The sequence below is a fragment of the Engystomops pustulosus genome, chromosome 5, assembly GCF_040894005.1.
Source record: "Engystomops pustulosus chromosome 5, aEngPut4.maternal, whole genome shotgun sequence".
In the NCBI taxonomy this organism is placed as follows: Eukaryota; Metazoa; Chordata; class Amphibia; order Anura; family Leptodactylidae; genus Engystomops; species Engystomops pustulosus.
In genome coordinates, this window is record NC_092415.1 from 52,552,021 (window position 1) to 52,570,028 (window position 18,008).

At 40.9% G+C, this 18,008-nt stretch overlaps 1 protein-coding gene across 3 annotated transcripts in view; it reads right to left on the bottom strand.

Moving 5' to 3' along the window:
- Nucleotides 1-18,008, bottom strand: part of MAPRE2 (microtubule associated protein RP/EB family member 2) — a 110,770-nt gene that overhangs the window by 88,643 nt on the left and 4,119 nt on the right. For 2 of the 3 annotated variants that reach the window (XM_072151959.1, XM_072151960.1), the window contains exon 2: nucleotides 13,947-14,005. The gene's annotated coding sequence lies outside the window, so the exon portion shown is untranslated. Of the gene's footprint in view, nucleotides 1-13,946; nucleotides 14,009-18,008 lie in introns of those variants that run through there. The other variant, XM_072151961.1, reaches the window with a different exon arrangement.

Sequence of the window (18,008 nt, forward strand, 5' to 3'; positions counted from 1 at the left end):
ACAATACTGGTGTTCTACTGTATAAAACAAACCAATCCTCCTCTTCTGGCCTCTAACCAAACAGACTGAAATCAACCTGAATTCCTTATTTCTGTTCCTGCACTATGTCAAATACTGCAAAGAGCAATAAAAGTAAAAATGAGAAGCTTAACAGTCTCTAAAGAAAACATGCAAAAGTTTACAATGTGGAATAGGTTACTTCTGAGCGTAGCAAATCAGTCTACAAAACAGTATGAAACTCTATACATTGATACCACATACTTTGTAACAATGCCAAATTTTACTTTAAATTACATTGTTTAAAGGGGTTTTCTGAAAGTCTCTGCAGCTCCGTCCCATCCCAAGCTTGGACTGGCCCAAAGGTGCAAGGCTGAATCCACACCATTGGGCCCTGACACCAGGTGTTATGGCAGGGACCTCCGTCCCCTTCAGAGGCCCCTACTAGTATGGTAATAGTACTCAATATGGCCTAAATGGGCGGCTTGAGTATTATACCCATCACACAGCTGCACTTCACTGCATGAAGACAGGGATGCTGGCATAGGCGAGTAAAGGATTTGCTACTGTGAGAGGAGTTGCTTTACTGGATACTTTGGGGGCATAATAGTCATCTCTATGGAAGAAAGAACAGAATTAAGTTCATGATAAAAGGGAGGTGATGATGATTTAGAGAGAAACCTAACATTTCTGCAGAGATGGTGACTGGAAGAAGGTGACATTGGGTACAGGTAGAAGGAAAAGAAATGAGACTCAAGGAAGTCGAAGCTACATGGATACAGTCTTATACAATGTCAAAATTATCATTCAGCACTAGACACTTAAATTTGGTGCAGCATAAGACTATCTAACCCTTCTACAGGTCTGCCCTGTATGTAGTAATCTTGGGTCTGGTCCAAGATCTGTGTAGAAATCTTGACTCTGCTCTTGTATGTAAGTATTTGTCTTGGTTCTGGTCTTACATCTTTGTTGCAAGATTTGTCATTGTAATGTATCCATGTAGAAATCTTGCATCTGGTTCTGTACCTATGTAGCAAGATTTGTTTGCTACTGTGCTAATGTAGTATGTTTAGTTATGTTATAGTTTCTTTACAGCATGTGTTGTAACCAGGACCGCATCCGCTATGAGGCGGAATGTATTCCCCGCCTCAGGCGGCAGATTGCTGGTAGAATGGACTTGCCAAATGCTAGCAAGTCAGTTCTGTAATTGAGAGGCAGAGCGCTGCAGCACACTGACATCATCACGCACGCCAGTGTCACGGTTGGACCCGCGACCCACATCGCGGGCTCACCCGTGCCTCTCGCCCCCCGCAGGCGGCGCGCCAGCGCGTCTCACCTCTCCCCGCTCCCAAGTCCCGGCCTCGCTCCGTGCGGGCGTGGCCCCGTGCCTTAGGGCGGCACTTCTAGGAAATTTAAAGGGCCAGCGCGTCATTGATTGGCGCTGGTCATTTCCCATGAGGCTATTTATATCTGCCTCTCCCATCTAACCCTGCCTTAGAGAAAGCTCTGTTGCGATTTGCCTGCGTTCCTGTGTCTCCTGCGTGTTCCTGCGTTACCTTACCTCCTCCGTGTTCCTGCGTTACCTTACCTCCTCCATGTTCCCGTGTTACCTTACCTCCTCCGTGTTCCCGTGTACCAGTGTTCCTCCATGCTGCTGTCGTGTGTGCGGTGTTCCCGTACCCTTCTGCTTGGACCTCCTGTTGCTGACCCCGGATTGGACTCTGATAATTGCATCTCTGCTGCCTGCCCTGACCCTGTGCCTGGACTGTGACCTCGAGTTTGACTGCTGTTTCTGTACTTCAACCTTGGCCACCACTGCAGACAAGTCACGCCTGAGAAACGACCTGGTGGTACCACGTCGCAGCTTGTCTAACACGCTTTGCGGCGGGCTCTGGTGAAAACCGGGTACCACTTAGTCTCCGGTCCCAGGTAGTGGCTTGAGTCATAGTCTGCAGTGGTCCAGTGGATCCACATCCCGTAAGCCTGGCAGCCAGCCTGTGTCGCAATAAATAAAATACATATGTATATAAATTAACAGGGTGGTCTATATAAGAAATTGTGGGTGCTGTACTATACTATAATTTATTCGGAGGACTATTCAAAAGAGGTTTATGTGGGGAAAGTATATATTTAAGAGCATGATCCATTATGATGCAAGTGACAGCTCCTTAGGGGCGCCATGTGGATTTTTGCTGCATGGATCTGAAGACATGACTTAATTCAGCAAAGAAACCACAGGCAGGAGAAATCATAAGTCCTCTTTCTGATGGAGCATCACCTGTAAGGTACTAGATACTATGGGGCACATTTACTTACCTGGTCCTGTCGAGATCCAGCGGCGCGTTCTCCTTCGAGGATTCACTAAGGTAGTGCGCTCGATGTCCACCAGGTGTCGCTGCTGCGCTGAAGTCCACCGGAGTTCGCCATCCTATCCTGGGTGCAGGTAAACGTGTGTCAAGAGACACATTTTTATTTTTAAATACCGCGGTTTGTCCGAATCCGCCGATTCCCATCGCATGCATGCTGGCGCTGATGCGCCACAATCCGATAGAGTGCGCCAAAAACCGGGGACAATTAGGCGCAAACCGGTAATTTTTGGGAAACCCGACGCAACCCAGGCAGCAAAAAGGTTAGAATCTGCCCCATTTCTAACACTTTTTTTTGTACTATATGTCAGATCATTTACAAATTGTAAACCATTGGGGGAGGCCACAGTTACACTTTTACCTACAGCCCAGGACTTGTCATAGTCTTAAACTTATTTATGTGAAGTGGTGACATATAAAATGAGAAACTAATGTGTGACAACAGGTTGCAGCACAAGTTAGGGACCCCCTAAATATTTAGCGGCACCCCTATCTGCAGCCTCTACAGACTCCCAGACTACTGCAATATAGGTGATATATAGGGTGGGCCATAGGCACCTCAGTCTAACCCCCAACATCAGGTATGGTGTTCTGCCTGGTAAGCAATGTGATGCACAGCCCTCAGATCTTTCTTCAATCCCAGTTGCCATATTCTACGAAACCATGAATCTATGCATGAGTAATTCCAACATGAAAAGTTCTTACGGTCCAAAAGAATACTACATGTATTTGCAAAGGATATCAGAGGACTATCAACAACAGTATAAACGAGCAATTGTGACAAAAAATTGGGCAGATTTACTTCTTATTTTGCAACTTGAATGTATTTTTTAAAATTCCCCAAATTTTGTTCACTTTCTGGTAGAAAATGCAGGATCTAATTTTAAGTCAGCTTTTAAAAAACAAAGCTACATGCACTACAATTTTGGTGCAAACAATAGGTGGTGTATGAAGGCAAGGTGACAAATCTGATGACATTTCAGCTCATGTCTATACTGTATGCATTAAACATGGACCAATGGGTACGATAGAACAAGCAGTCGTTATAACTATGCGATTGACTCTTTCATTTCTTTCTAAACAAAACTCTTAAAAACTATGAAAAACCCTTCCAAGAAACCGATCCATCAGACAGATGTCCAAGGTAAACTGATAACCTGCCTAAAGGCAGCAGCTGTCTATTTGACAGGGCGTCTTTCTTTCTTTCTATAGTATATGCAGGTGAGACTATTAGTTGTTTCAGGATCTGACATGTAGACTGCCACACTTGAGCTGTCTTTGTGTAATGTAACAGATTTATAATAGCTTTGGTGTTTGTCCTCCTTAATTGACATTTAATATGTTAGATGTGTCAATGAGACACTGGCAAAATATAATTAGTATAATAACATTTCATTACCAAACATCCATAGAACTAGAATTATTACTGTATTCTACCAACTACAACTGACCTTGCAGTATTGGCTAAATCCCTGTTCCTTTAGGCCTTGGTTCATACACAGGGTAGTCTGCTACATGGTCATTTTGGCAACATTTAAGAATGTGTTTTTTATAGGCAAAATTTTTACACATTTCTATTTTTAAAAACAGGTTTCAAAATGTAAAATATTAAAAAAAAAAAAAAACACTGTAAAATTGTTGCCATTCACGATAAAATTAGTACAAATCTGTCACACAATTACAAATCCTTTTAGGTTCACACAACCAGTATCTCCAAGTTTAACTTTTGTCCCTTACTCCTCGGATGCAGAATACATGCATGATGGTTGGGGGGAATCACTCCAAAGACGTTTTTATTCATTCTGTAGAATGAGGGACTACATATCTGGACCTGCTCCATAAAAGCCACAGTTTCCAATTTCAATCCAAAGTCGATGGAGCACAGGGAGCAGTTCTGTCCTGTGCTCCATTGACCTTTTTTGGGACTTGCATATCAGCTTACAGGTCAGATGAAACTTGGAAATCTCACTGGTATGAAGTGAATTGGAGGACTTGCCATCAAAAATGGGGACCACTGCTTTAAAGGGATTGTATTAAGTTCAACAACCTTTTTGTATCAGAGAACCTACTGCATGAAAAAAAAAAAAAAAAAAAGTTTCCAGAGACCAGGCCAGGTAACCCATTTACTATGGTCCCTGAGGGGGAGAAAAAAAAAATGGTGTTCCCTGCAAATACTACATATCTAAACAACCCATATAAATGCCCCCTTTCCTGCAGCTGCTCCCTTTTCTGTAGGCCCTTTTATAAATACCCTTTTCTATAGCCCCCACACCGATATACCAGAGTATAAGCCGAGGCACCCAGTTTTACCACAAAAAAACGGGGTAAACAGGGCATTCCCATTGAGAATATGAACAAACTAATTGAACCAAAATAAATGCGATACAGTTATAATTCTTCCATTTTTTCTCTTTGCCGGTCTCATCTGCTGTATTCTGGCACAGCTATGGACTGCTGTCTATACTATTATTGGTTCAATAAAATGATCTGAGTGGTGGGAGAACTCGTTATCACAATTTTCCCAGATCCCCAATGATCAGACATAAATTCTCTACTTTATCGATAGCAACAGTTTTATTACTACAAATACTACTGCCTTCCGATGTAGCATATCAGTCTTCAAAGGTGGTTGGACTCCAGAGCTCCAATGCAAACGCTACAGTACAAATATAGCTATACTTGTGTCCAAAACTTGGTAAGTTCACCTAAATTTCCTTTCCAGTTCCCAGTGTGTTCCATATTTGGAACACACAACCCTAAAAAAGTCCATTTATATTTACGCATTTGTACCTCGCATAAAAGGAGAAGCAGATCTTTGTTGAGGCTTGAAATCTAAACAAGTGAATTAAGTGTGCCCAGCACAAGGAGGTCCATTGTGTCCATTTTGTAATTAAAAGGAAATAAACACGTATGAAAAAAAAAAAAATGTATTTACTAAACAAATACAATTTTAGTCATAATCTCTAAATAAAGCCATTCCTGTAAACCAACTAGAAACTAAACCAGATGTACCTCCCTTGAAAGCGTCCAGTAGAGTCTTAGGCTATGATTTACTAAAGCAGGGGATAACGTGGGCATAGCCGGCTTTGATTTAGCTCCAGATCAAGCGTGAAACAAGCCATCCCAATAACAAACAGAACAGACTATGATCACTAAAGTCCTAAAAGCCTTGGTGGTCCATCTTCGTTTGTAAACATTTACCATGAACATCTAAAGGGTGTATTTAAGGAACAGTAAAGATTAGATTATTTTTTAAGTACATGATAATCAAACTCTTATTCTGGCTTTAGATTAAAAAAAAATATAGAATGCTAATAGATCATTTTAGTGAAAATCTGCTATTTTGGAGCTATTCCTTTAATGAAAAGCCAAGAAGAGTAATACTGCCCCATGAAAACTTGTGTGGTCAAACATGGATTGTTTATAGGAGGTTCAGCATCAAAATGTGTAAGACAACACAATAAATAGATAAATTATCAATAGTTGAATGGTGCAGCATAATACTCGGGGCCCGCAGCATCCAGCTTCTGTCACCAAGGACGGGGCCCAAGGATGCCATCCCCCTCCCCCCACTTCACTTATTGAGACCCTATCAAGAAGATGAGCCATGAATAGTTCCTAGCTAATACCTTTAACCCCATAGTGACAGTTCATGTGTGTTAACAATGGTCAATTAAAGAAATTAGACTTGGGTTACAGTGTTTTTCGGCACCCTAATCCATGTATAGAATAGTCTTCCCATGTAGAGAAGAGCAGCTGCACCTGCTTTAACAGCCAGGATTGGAGGAAGATTCAATCTGGGCAGTTTGTTCCATTAGCATCTAAATGCTTTTTGAGGAAGGGGGCTCTTGGTCATCCTATCAACCAATAATTCAGGCTATTTAATAAAGCAAGCTTGCAGAAAAAAAAAAAAAGTGTAAATCTCTCCCCAGAAATAGTTAATATAATTTACATGTACCCCAAATGACATTAAAATGTAAAAAAAAAAAAAACACCAAGCCTTAATATGGCTACATTAATTAAAAAATGATCACTCCTGGAAAGGGTAAAATGCAAGATATTGCTTGATCATTATAAAAAAAAAAAAAAAAAAAAAAATCTACCTTCGAAATCAAGCATGATAAACCAGGGACAATTACTCATAGATGGAGGCACCGTCATATATTCTTAATTTTTTCCATGGCCTCCTTTCTTTTAAAACATGCTTTAAAAATTGTGCTAATGATGGTGTTACCAGTGCCCCTCCGTGCTGCAGATTCACAGGTTTTTTACACTATTCAGCAGCACTTCTCCCCTCCCACTGTTTGCTGAAACTTCCTCTGCTGCTGCAAAATTACATCAGGCAGAAGGAGGCAGAGGAGGGAGTGCTGGGAGTGCAACAGTGTAACAACAGTGTTACACCACAGAGAAATTCTGGTAACATCCCAAGGAGCCCTTCAGATGTATTAGCATCATTTTAAAAGTTGATTTTAGAAGAAAGGACAACAAATATAAAAAGATAGATCCAGGCAATGTGACTGTGGCAATAAATAGGTATTTCCCGATTTATCATGCTCGATTTTGATGGTAGATTTCCTCTAATGACCAAGCGATTTCTTGCCTTTTCCAAGAGTGATCATTTTTTAATCAATGTAGCCATATTAGGGTTTGTCTTTTGCATTTTAATGGCATTTTGGCAGTACATGTAAATTGGGAGAAATATTTACATATTTACTCGGCAAACTGGCATTTTTAAATAACGTTAATTAATGTTTGATAAAATAAGATAGCCCCCTCCCTCAGAAAGCATTTAGATGCTAATGGGTCAAACTGCCTGGATTGAACCTAAACACAGTCATAGTCCTGGATCTATGAGCGAGTGTCCCTGGTTTTTCAAGCTTTATTTTGATGGCAGATTTCCTTTAAAGCCCAATATAGGCCGGTCACAAGAGGATAGGAAAATTAATGGATCCAGAAGAACAGCTCTGCTCCTATTCAAGAGCACAACAACTGAGCTGCAGTACCACAGATCGGCCACTACACAGAGAACAGAATTAGACATAACGCATGTCGAAGCTGCAACTTTTTTACAGAAACATTTTTGCAACAAATCTTTCAGCAAAACATTGATGTAAAAATGAAACAAAAAAAGAAAGGTAGCTCTTTTGGAGAGGTTAAAATCTTGAAAATTGGCTTTGTCATTTTGGCTCAAAATAGGCCGGTCTAAGGGGGCACAGCCTATCCAACCCCCTCCAATTTTTGCCGATGGGCAAAGGTGGGGCAGCCCCATTTACACTATTTCAATGAGAACAGCATTTATACACTGGATTTTTATTACCACTACTTTTATTGTATTAATCACCTATGGGTATGGTCCCTGCTTTCCCAGAACGTGACCATCTCCCAATGCAGTTACCTAGCAACCCCTATAACAAAGAATCAGTGATGATGGCTGACCTCCATGGTGCTATGAGGGTCTAGCATTGTCACTCCAGCAGTGCATTCTGGTGCCTGCCTCCTCCCAGAGGGACCAGGCACCACTTCAATGACTGTATTTAGGTATAAGGAGCTGAGAATGGGTGGGGGAGGGAAGGTGCTAACCAAATGTATATACATATCAGAGAGTGAGGATTTTTCCATTTAAGAGCTCAGTATGATGCAACAAAAATGGGCTAATAGGAGGAAAACATGAAATATTAGATGTATAATGTTAGACTTGTATGAACTGCTTCGTCCATTATCACGTCTCCAATTGTGCCGATTATTCACCACCTCTTCTGATATAGCCTGCACGTCCTACACTTTTACAAGTCAAAATCACTGCATCGAATAACATTATAAATAACCCTAAAAAAACATCAAAACATTATTGAAGTAAGTATATATATACCATCAGAAATACATTACAAAACAGCACAGAGGAGAGAGAGGTCCCGCGCCGTCAGTACATCTGGTTTTGGCTTATGACAATGATGACATTACATATTTTCTATTAAATGTGCCGATGTATTCTTTTCTAATAAACAAAGTAATTTGGGTTTTACAATGTGGTATTTACATAAATTTGTTTGATTTGTCTAAAAATGTAAATGGATTTAAAAGATGAAAAGCTTAAAGGTTGTCAGTGTGTGGTTGGAGAAAATCTTACATTGGGCAGGAGCTTTGCCTATTCTGACAGAGCAGGGCACATTGCGATTCTATTTGCACAGAACCACACTGGGGCACATTTACTTATCCGTTCCTTGGAGTTCACAGAAAGTGCAATGTCCGACGATCATGCACTCTGCTGCGATTCACTAAGATTGTGCACCCGATATCCTGCATGTGTCCGCTTCCCCGTTAACGTTTGACAGAGTTCACCTTCTTCCTGGTGCATGCAAGTGCTTGATTTTGCGACACAATTTGAAAGTTAATTTCCGCGCTCAGTCCGAATCAGTCAAATCATATGACGGCACGCCCCCCGATTTCTGTCGCATTAAAGCCCGTGCAGCTGGTGCCAAAATCCGATCGAGTGCAACACAATCCCCTATTAAACATCTTTCACAGCCATGCAAACTCCGAAAACGTTGGGAAGTTCGACTAAAGTGCATCAGCGGACCCTTAGTAAATAAGTGTGTCTAAGGAAAAGCAAGAGTATGTGGACCCATTCTATAAAGTGGCTTCATGTGTTATACGGGTCTAGTCCATTTCTCTTATCTATATAAGCCCTAAGGGTGGAATTTATCAAGAGTTGGACCATTGTACACTATTTCTTCATGTTTCCCCTGCTGAGCACGTCACATCATATGTAATAAGTGGCGTCAGACCCTTACTATATCTGGTGCACATATCATGTGGCCAGGTTCATTCTATGCCCAGTCCGGTCTGTGCTACAATTAATAGGAAAATTAAAGCCTATAGTAATGTGGTGCTGCAAACCACTTTGGAGGTGGCATGGGGGGGGGGGGGGGGGTGTCATAATTCTAAGCCTTGCATCAAGAAATGTGTCTTTCATGGCTTGTACACCAGATAACTGCCATATGGGCCATGATAATAGCCCCCAAAATGTTTATAAATCACACATATAATAAATCAAGTTCAAGTTGGTATTTTCTTTGCCCATATTCCTACATTCAGAGATGTGGATATTATTTTTTTTTCTATGGAGCCCAATGAATTCTCTGTCCAATCCTGGGATTGGAAAATTAATAATGAAGCTTAAAGTGAAGCTCACTTCCTCCTGGTCAATACTTTGTTTTTAAATATATTGTAAAGAATAGAGAAGGGATCCAGAAGAAGAGCTCCATTTCCTCATAGTGGCCGCACCAGGTAAGTACAGGTCAGCTCCCATTCAGGTGAACGGCAAATGGGCTGCAGCGCAACAGCTCTAAGAACACAGAACTGCTTTCAGACCTGTCCTCCAGTGTTTTATTTCCCCTGAGTGTCTTGACCAGGCTGAGAAGATACGGAACAGATCAATATGTAACAGCTAGAAAACCCCTATAGCCTGAAAAGAAAAATAAATAAAAATGCATGTCCTAGTTACAGCTACTTTTCAGGAACATTTTTGGCACATTACTTGTACTTCAGTTTTGAAAACAGACTAAAATGTGTCTATACGTGATTTAACCGCATACAACAGTGTATAGAACCTTTACTTTATACCTTTAAAAGACATTTATTCTGACGCCCAAAAATTTCTATTTCACTCAAGAAATATGATAGCAATTTCTAGTACTACATTAGAACCAATCAAAACAAGGATTAGATTATACACCAAAACCGCACATGTCTCATCTGTGTAAAACAAAATCTCACTTTTCACAGGAATCTGTATAATCTGATAAATTCAAGCATTAAAATCATGAAGGCTTGGGTAACAACATGAATCCTTTTGCTATGACAGTATTGCATTGCCTCTGTGTTTGGTTCCTTGCAGATGCCACATAACTGCCCCTCATAAACAAGTGACACAAAAACAACACTTGATAAAATGCAGCGGAGCCACAGAAGTGTCCAGGAGATGTATTACAGTGATGCACCAGATCTTCAGACCAGAATCGCTATTAATTACAGTACAAATGTTGCCACCTGCTGGATGAACCAATTATAACAAGAATAAGACCCTAGTCAAAGAACTATTGTGGGATATGCAAAACAACAGATCCAAAAATATACTTATCAAATGTTTTCTATTAGTCTTTTGTTTCAGATTCCAAAAAAGCGGCTGCTGTCAAACGTCTGGTTGGGTTTTTACCCATTGCGGCAATGAGTAAATGTCCCTGGTTTACTTGATTTTGATAATAGGTTTCCTTTGAGTTCTGCAGGGGGAAATAAAAATTAAGAAAAAAACCTATGCAGCACACAGCCTCTAGTCTCCCTTAGCCCGTCTGTATACAGAGGCTCTGCAAGGACATCACCTTGACAGGGCTGATTCTAGAAATACAGGTTGAATAGGGGTGCACCAAGAGGATCCATTACTTACAGCAGGGATCAACAAGTCTAAGAAGAGCACACAGAAATATCAAATTTTTGCATATTTAATTCATTAAATATCTAACTTAGATATACCCCCACCACCCCATTCAAACTCATCCAAAAGCAAATTGAACAATATATTTTTGAAGTGTGGGGAAAAATTTGATAGAAACTCACACAAACATAAGGAGAACATAAAAACTCCATACAGGTGTCACCCTTGACTGGATTCAAACCATTGTGCTTGACCTCAACATGTTTCAAGAAATCTAGGAAAAAACAGACCGCCCTCTATAATAGGTTATAAAATCCAATGTAAGAAACCAATGCAAGTCATTGCCAACCAGCGGCTTATGCAAAAGGGAGGCTCCACTGGGAAAGTAATTGTGCAATATGTCTCTGTGTGGGAGCAACAGCAGTCAGCAATTAGTCTTTATTAAAATAATGCAAATCATTATAAAAAAAAAAAACAAAAAAAAACCATGGGATTAATCAGACAATAAGCCGACGTGAGGAATGAGAAGAACCAGTCTACCTTTCTTGGTTAAGAAAAACTGTGGTAAACGAGTAAATCAGGATTCATGCACTACCTTTATGTCCACAAACTAATACGGAAACGTTTGACACTGAAACACATATAAAGAATTTGTTCAATATTGTCACCTTAACACTGAAATAAAGGACGTCCATGTCATTGATACATCCTGACCAGAGAGTCTACGTTGTGAAACTTGGTTGGTTGAGGGGGGGTGCATGCTAGGAGAAAGTTACCATAAATGGTCACTAATGCGGAGGCGGAGTAGGACGCAAGTAAGACAAATACAAAAATACAGGGAATCGCATCCCTATGGCCAATGCTACAAGGCCAAGTTACATCAGTGCTGTTCAGCTGTTCTCTATAATGTCCTACATGTTGCCACCTCCTACATTGTAACAAATAAATCTGCATACACAAATCATTTCTGGGACAAACCATTGGAATAAAAGTATTCACATTGTAAACTGCAGGTCACAAAAATGGCGGTCATTTACTAAGGGCCCGATTCGCGTTTTCCGACGATATTCCCTGAACTGCCGCAGGATTTTGGCGCCGGCATGCACGCGACGGAAATCGGGAGGCGTGGCCTTAAAAAAAACCAACGGATTCGGAAAAACCACGGCATTTTTTAAAAAAAATTGTGTCGCTTGACACGCGCTTACCTGCATCCAGCGGAGGACGGTGAAGTTCAGTGCATTCCGATGAACTTCAGTGCAGCAGCGACACCTGGTGGACGTCGGAGGAACTGCCTTAGTGAATCCCGTCCGGACCCGAATCCTCCGCAGAGAACGCGCCGCTGGATTGCGAATGGACCGGGTATGTAAATCTGCCCCAATGTGTCTTGCACATCGAGCTACAACATTGAAATATTTCCATAATTGCATCACACAATCAGATTGCAGCACATGTAGCTCAATGTGTTATAAAGGGTTATGTAATTTAATGCTTTGGGGATTGGGTGCCATCCAGTTACTTTTTAAGTGTAATGGTTTTGCTGTTGGGTATACTTGGTCTATCTGGATCGCTGTTTCGCACATTACTGGCCCATTTACAGATCACTACTGTGTACAGAAAATCATTTACATATTATGAAGTACAGCTCACGGCACTGGATATGGACTTGTGGATTTGCATGTATTGTGGCAAGTTTTTCCCACAATACGATAGGAGAGAAAAGTGTCTGATTGGTCAGTGAGGAACGGTTTATATTGATATGACCGTATTGGCAACTGTGCATGTCACTACTGCTCCAACGATCAGACCTATATCCCCTATTCTGTGGATAAGGGATGACAGTGCTGAACCTGGTGGACCCCCACAGAGTTATTTGGCTGACAATAATAACTCATTTAATATATTTAAAACTGCCTCAAACCCAATTCCTAATCACCATGCACCATCTTTATACTACCTGAGGTTGGCTGCTGTACTGGTACTCCAGGACGTTATTTCAGGAGCTATACCGCAGGTCAAGATAGGGCTGCCAGGGCCTGAGGCAAGAGCTAGGAATTCAGCGACTACTGAAAGAAATCTGAATCAGCTGTGTTTTCGAAATTTGTGAATATGTGTCAGGTACTATTTGCGAGTTATCTGTAAAGTGGTGGACCCCAAGACAGGACCACCATCATGGGGGTTTAGTGGGACCGTGTTGATGGGGCCCCCCACTTTTCAATCAAAGTAGGGGCCTGTAGGAGTCACCCCACACCCCACCAGCACCTCCCAGGCTGGGGGCTACATTCCTGCCCTCAATAGCAATCAACGGTGTGTGTTTTTAAGATAGACATTGATCACTGGACACAAGCAGCAATGCTACCGCAGTCTACGTCTTTTGTGTGACCCAGGTGCTGCTGTTGCTTCTACTACGCTGTCTGGGTCATACATAGGGGGAGGTTGGCATCCGTCAGCAGTCTAGAAGGGGTGGATGGGGTGGATGGGGCCCAAAAGATATCCAGTCAGGGGCCCTGCTCACATTAGATGATCCCAAGTAAGTGGAGAAAAAAAGCATTTTTATTTTCTCACTGGTTAGATACATTTCTTGGAGTTACTTTTACTACCGATATATGGAAGTTTGTTTAAAAGGTTAAGTACACATGTATAACAGTGAGGTATATGTATAAAGAATGAAGAGCAGTATATAAATCTGAAGCAGCTAAATACACTTAAAAGGAACGCTACCAGCAAGTTTAACTATAATAAGCTGCTAACAATTTTAGGTAACAGCACTGAAGATCTGTATAACCATTTTCATTGTCTGTGTTAGTAGGAGCAATGTATTGAAGCTGGATTTAGTGTACTCCTGTGCAACATATTTTTATCGAAATGCTGCACATCCTCTCTCCTCTGAGTAAGGACAGTAGCAGGCTTCTGGTTAGATATTACAGCGGAGACTGTTGCTGGGGAGCAGTTTGAATGCATTGATCAAAAACCACATCAGTTTGAGGAGGCCCCACCGATGCTTCGAGTACAGCTATAATCCTGGAATACAAAGTCCTGCTGCTAGTAACAACACTCAGAGGTATGGTTACACATATTTACTATTACACACAAAATATAACTGGTTCCATAAAGATGAACCCTTAAGATACTATAATAAACTCTGAATCCCTTACCCTGTGCATTCAGCTTTTTCACCACTTGGAAAATAAACGTCTCGAACACGATTTCTGCCCTGCAATAGAAACAGACCTTGCATTAGCTGGTACAAAGTGCAAAACAAGTGCACACAATCTATCCAAATACAATGAAACTACTGTCACATTTCCAACAGTGCCAATAGTTGTGGTTGTAGATCTGCAATCCCTTATATAGAGGCTTTTGTCATAAAGCAGCAATATGACCTGTATTCACCCCCACCACAGGAGGGGCTGGCAATTTTTGACCCTCTCTCACCCTTGAGGATTTTGTTGTATCTTGACTGCCAAGACTGCAATGTCAGTGGTAACCAAATGTGTTCAACGCTATGAGTATAGTTATGATGGGAGGTAACAGTGCCCCCTGGTCCTTGTGCCTGGGGAGCAAAGTCAACACTGCCACATGAAAATACACTAATAGTATAAATGGTGCATAGTTGATTGGGGAAGGGGGCGCCATTTCAGATTTTTCATTTGATCAAACCTCCATCATGTCCATGAACTAGACTAGGTTTGATACCAGAGATTATACTGCTACATGACATTGAAGGGGTATTCTAAGATTAATTTATTGATAACCTAGCATTAGGAATGTATCGGTTCCACATCTTAACAATCGTCTGTTTGACGATCTTCTATTCAAGTGAATGGGGCTCAAAAGCAATACCACACACAGTCGCTATATCATGCATGAGGCTATACTTTGTGGACTATAAGGATATCTTGTCCAAATACTGCTTTTCATACTCCCGGTGATGCTGCACATTGGACTCCTCCCATCTGATACTGATAACTTTTCTAAAGTATAGGTAATCAATAAATGAATTACATAAAATTAATTTAAATATATAAGTTAACATAAGAAAGGTTCTTCTGGGAGATTCCATTGTAGCATCCACCAAAATACATGGATAACACTTGGAGAAAGCTGTGCTATTTTATCCAGAAAAAATTGTATTATAGTCAATCATTCACTTTCTTCATATGGCAGATCCATCGCCATCAAGATTTTGGAACACAAAATCGGAAAGCCTAGACAGACACAAAATACAGCCTGACTGATATAAGACATGATACTGTATACAAAGCCATCACTTAATGCTTATGAAGTCTGTTTGGTTATCAAATTAAATATATCCTCATTATCTGCAGTTCACTTTTGCCATACATGTAGGGACACAAACATTCAACAAATTGCAATTCAAAATAAATATGACAATAAGTAACAATACACAAAGCTGTATAAACACTCAAGGCTGATACTTCTCTTCCACTGCCCCGCACCCACCTCCTATGTGTGACAGTCCCTCAGTGCCAAACGGAGACAGCCCTGTTACAGACACACACCAGAGAGGATCCGGCCGCGAATTACCGTCTGTCTAGCAGCAGGCTGGGCATACAATGAAGAAGCAGCATGGTAATGAACTCAATGCCTAGACCGCTGTTCTTCAAATAGGGGCGAGAGTATATAGCAAGAGCCCATAGTCCCCCTCTGTCCTATAAAGTGCTGCACTATTGACCCGGCAATTCCGAATAATTTACTCTTCTCTGACAAGCTCATTGCCTCGGGTGCAGTCACTGCCCTACTTCTTTCAATGTCACCTTATATATAGCACAACTGTGGTGGTCGCTGCTGTTAATCTTGAACTGCAGACCTGGCAGAGGCTACATAGCAGAAGAGTTAAACAACAGGTTAAACATAGGCAAGAGATTTAATTATACACATCCCTAACAATTGCTTCTAGCAGACAATATAAGTGAAATACAGAGATCCCAGTGATGGTGGCATGTACAGTATATGGCATGTTTCTACGGTGGCCATGGACGGACTGCAATAATAATGTCATCATAGCAAAATGTTTCTACAGTAACTAATGGATTCCAAGAAGAGAATGAACGGGGAGATATTCTGTTATATGGAAAGGAAGAAACGGTACCAGCACCAGAGTAATAAAAATTTTTTTATTTAATTTTAAAATAACAAACAAAAGGCATTGCCTCCACCAAAAAAAAAAATAGATAAATTATCGGATGCCCTTAATCATAGCATCTTTTGGAGATATTCTGTAATCTCAACAATGCTGGACAGAGGAAGGTACTATTAAGTTTCTTATCAAAATGTATATACTTTACAGCAGTTTATTAGTAATTGCAAGTCATGAAATTTACAATCAAAGACAGCGGGAAGTGGCTTTAGGGTGACAGTCAGTCCTCCAACCCTCACTATGGTGTGCAAGACCCTGCTATAAGCAATAAATAAAAGTACCATGAAGCAAATGCCTGACACTAATATAATACTCAACACCAAGAATAAGATGTCTTTCAGGAATGAAGGGAGTTTGAACTTGCTGCCTGTGACATTCCAAATTCCTGCCATTCTCTGTGTTTTTAATTATTTAGACTTAAATTTTTTAGTCTGTTAATAATTGAAGATACTGCAGCCAAAGACTTGTGACATTGTTTCAGTAAGTATTAAGAAATAAGGATTATTCCGAAAAATGGAGTAAGTTATGAGGGTGATGGAATTTGGAAGAATGCAATTTTACAGAGATCCATGAGAAAAACAAAAATTGGAGCAGATGTTCACAATAATGGGAATAAGAAAAACGCTGCATTCAAAGAATCACACGGTGATGGCGAACAATCCCATTAACTGGTCCTGGTCAGGATTTTGGTTACGTTGACACGTGGAAACTCCTTCTGCGATCAGCTATTGAATAAGACTGCGTTTACTAAACGACATGTTAATGCTATCTTACTTCCATAGGTGATCACAGGAGGAGTCTTAAAAACGCATTTTAAAATGTGACGCAAATGCCACATGTGAGAGATGCCGCACAGGTGTAATAAGCTACCATGTTACAAGATGGTATACATAAGTCGAGGCTACAAGTGGCGTTTTACAATCAAAATACAAACGCTTGGTTGTGGGCCTTGAACCAGACAGCAGACACGATTTTTTCAAATTTTAAACTTGCAATACATTGTGTGGTGGTTACCGATCTCGTACGTCTCCAATTGGATGAGGAAAGCCCCCTTGCGTTTGCATTTCGTAGTAAACTAAATGAACTGAGAATTAGGGATGCTAATTTCTAGACAGATGCAGTGGGGGGAATTTGCAATTACACTTCAGAATTGTATAATTAGATGTTGCCAAATAAGAGACGCCTAAAGAAATTGGCAATACAAAGCATTTTTACACCAATGACTCCACTTTCTAATCGTAGATAGGAAGGTCAGAATAGCTAGCCTGCCAAGTGGATGTGCACCATAGTTATTAAATGCAATGTTCTTCCGCGATAAAGTGTAGAGTGACATCTGAGGACAGAAGTGCTACAGCACAGACTCCAACAAGATATCATTCTCGAGAAATTCTGTCTTGTGACCCTTTGTTAGACAACAAAACAGCCTCCAGGAGTGCACAAGACCCAACAGTCACAGCACAAGATTCAGTGCATATTGTAGATGGTAATAGACCTCAAGCTGCACCTAGTGCCTTGCACCTGTCTGCCTTGAAATTTGCCTTCTGGGCTCATTCCATGGAGTCAGGCCCCGGAAGAAGCCTGGGGGACAAGTCAGGCGGGTGCAAGCCACGAGGTGCGTTCATGATATTTTAAGATGTGCTTTAAACTGTAAGCAGAAGTAAATCTTGTGTGGTATCCACTAATTCTTGTAGTTATTCACCATTGGGGGCTAACCTCTAGTTTCTCCTAACTATGGGTCCTAAAACATCAGAATCTCCTCACAGCAGACATTAAACTGGCTTCTACACCTCCAAAGTAGGCTTTCTTTCGAGAGTTTATTCACTGATATGCACACACAATGGAAAAGATCAATGCCAGCATGTCAGCAAACTCAGTGGCAGAATCAAAATCCATAAAAGTATATATATCGCACTTAGTAATTAATATTCTCCATGTACATATATGTAAATGTTATGCTTGTAGATTTTTGTTCTAGTTTTGTGTGGTGGCACCAGCTGGAGGAGTGTCCTTTTACCATCATCGCCTATGATATGGGAAATAACTATGCCCAGTTGAC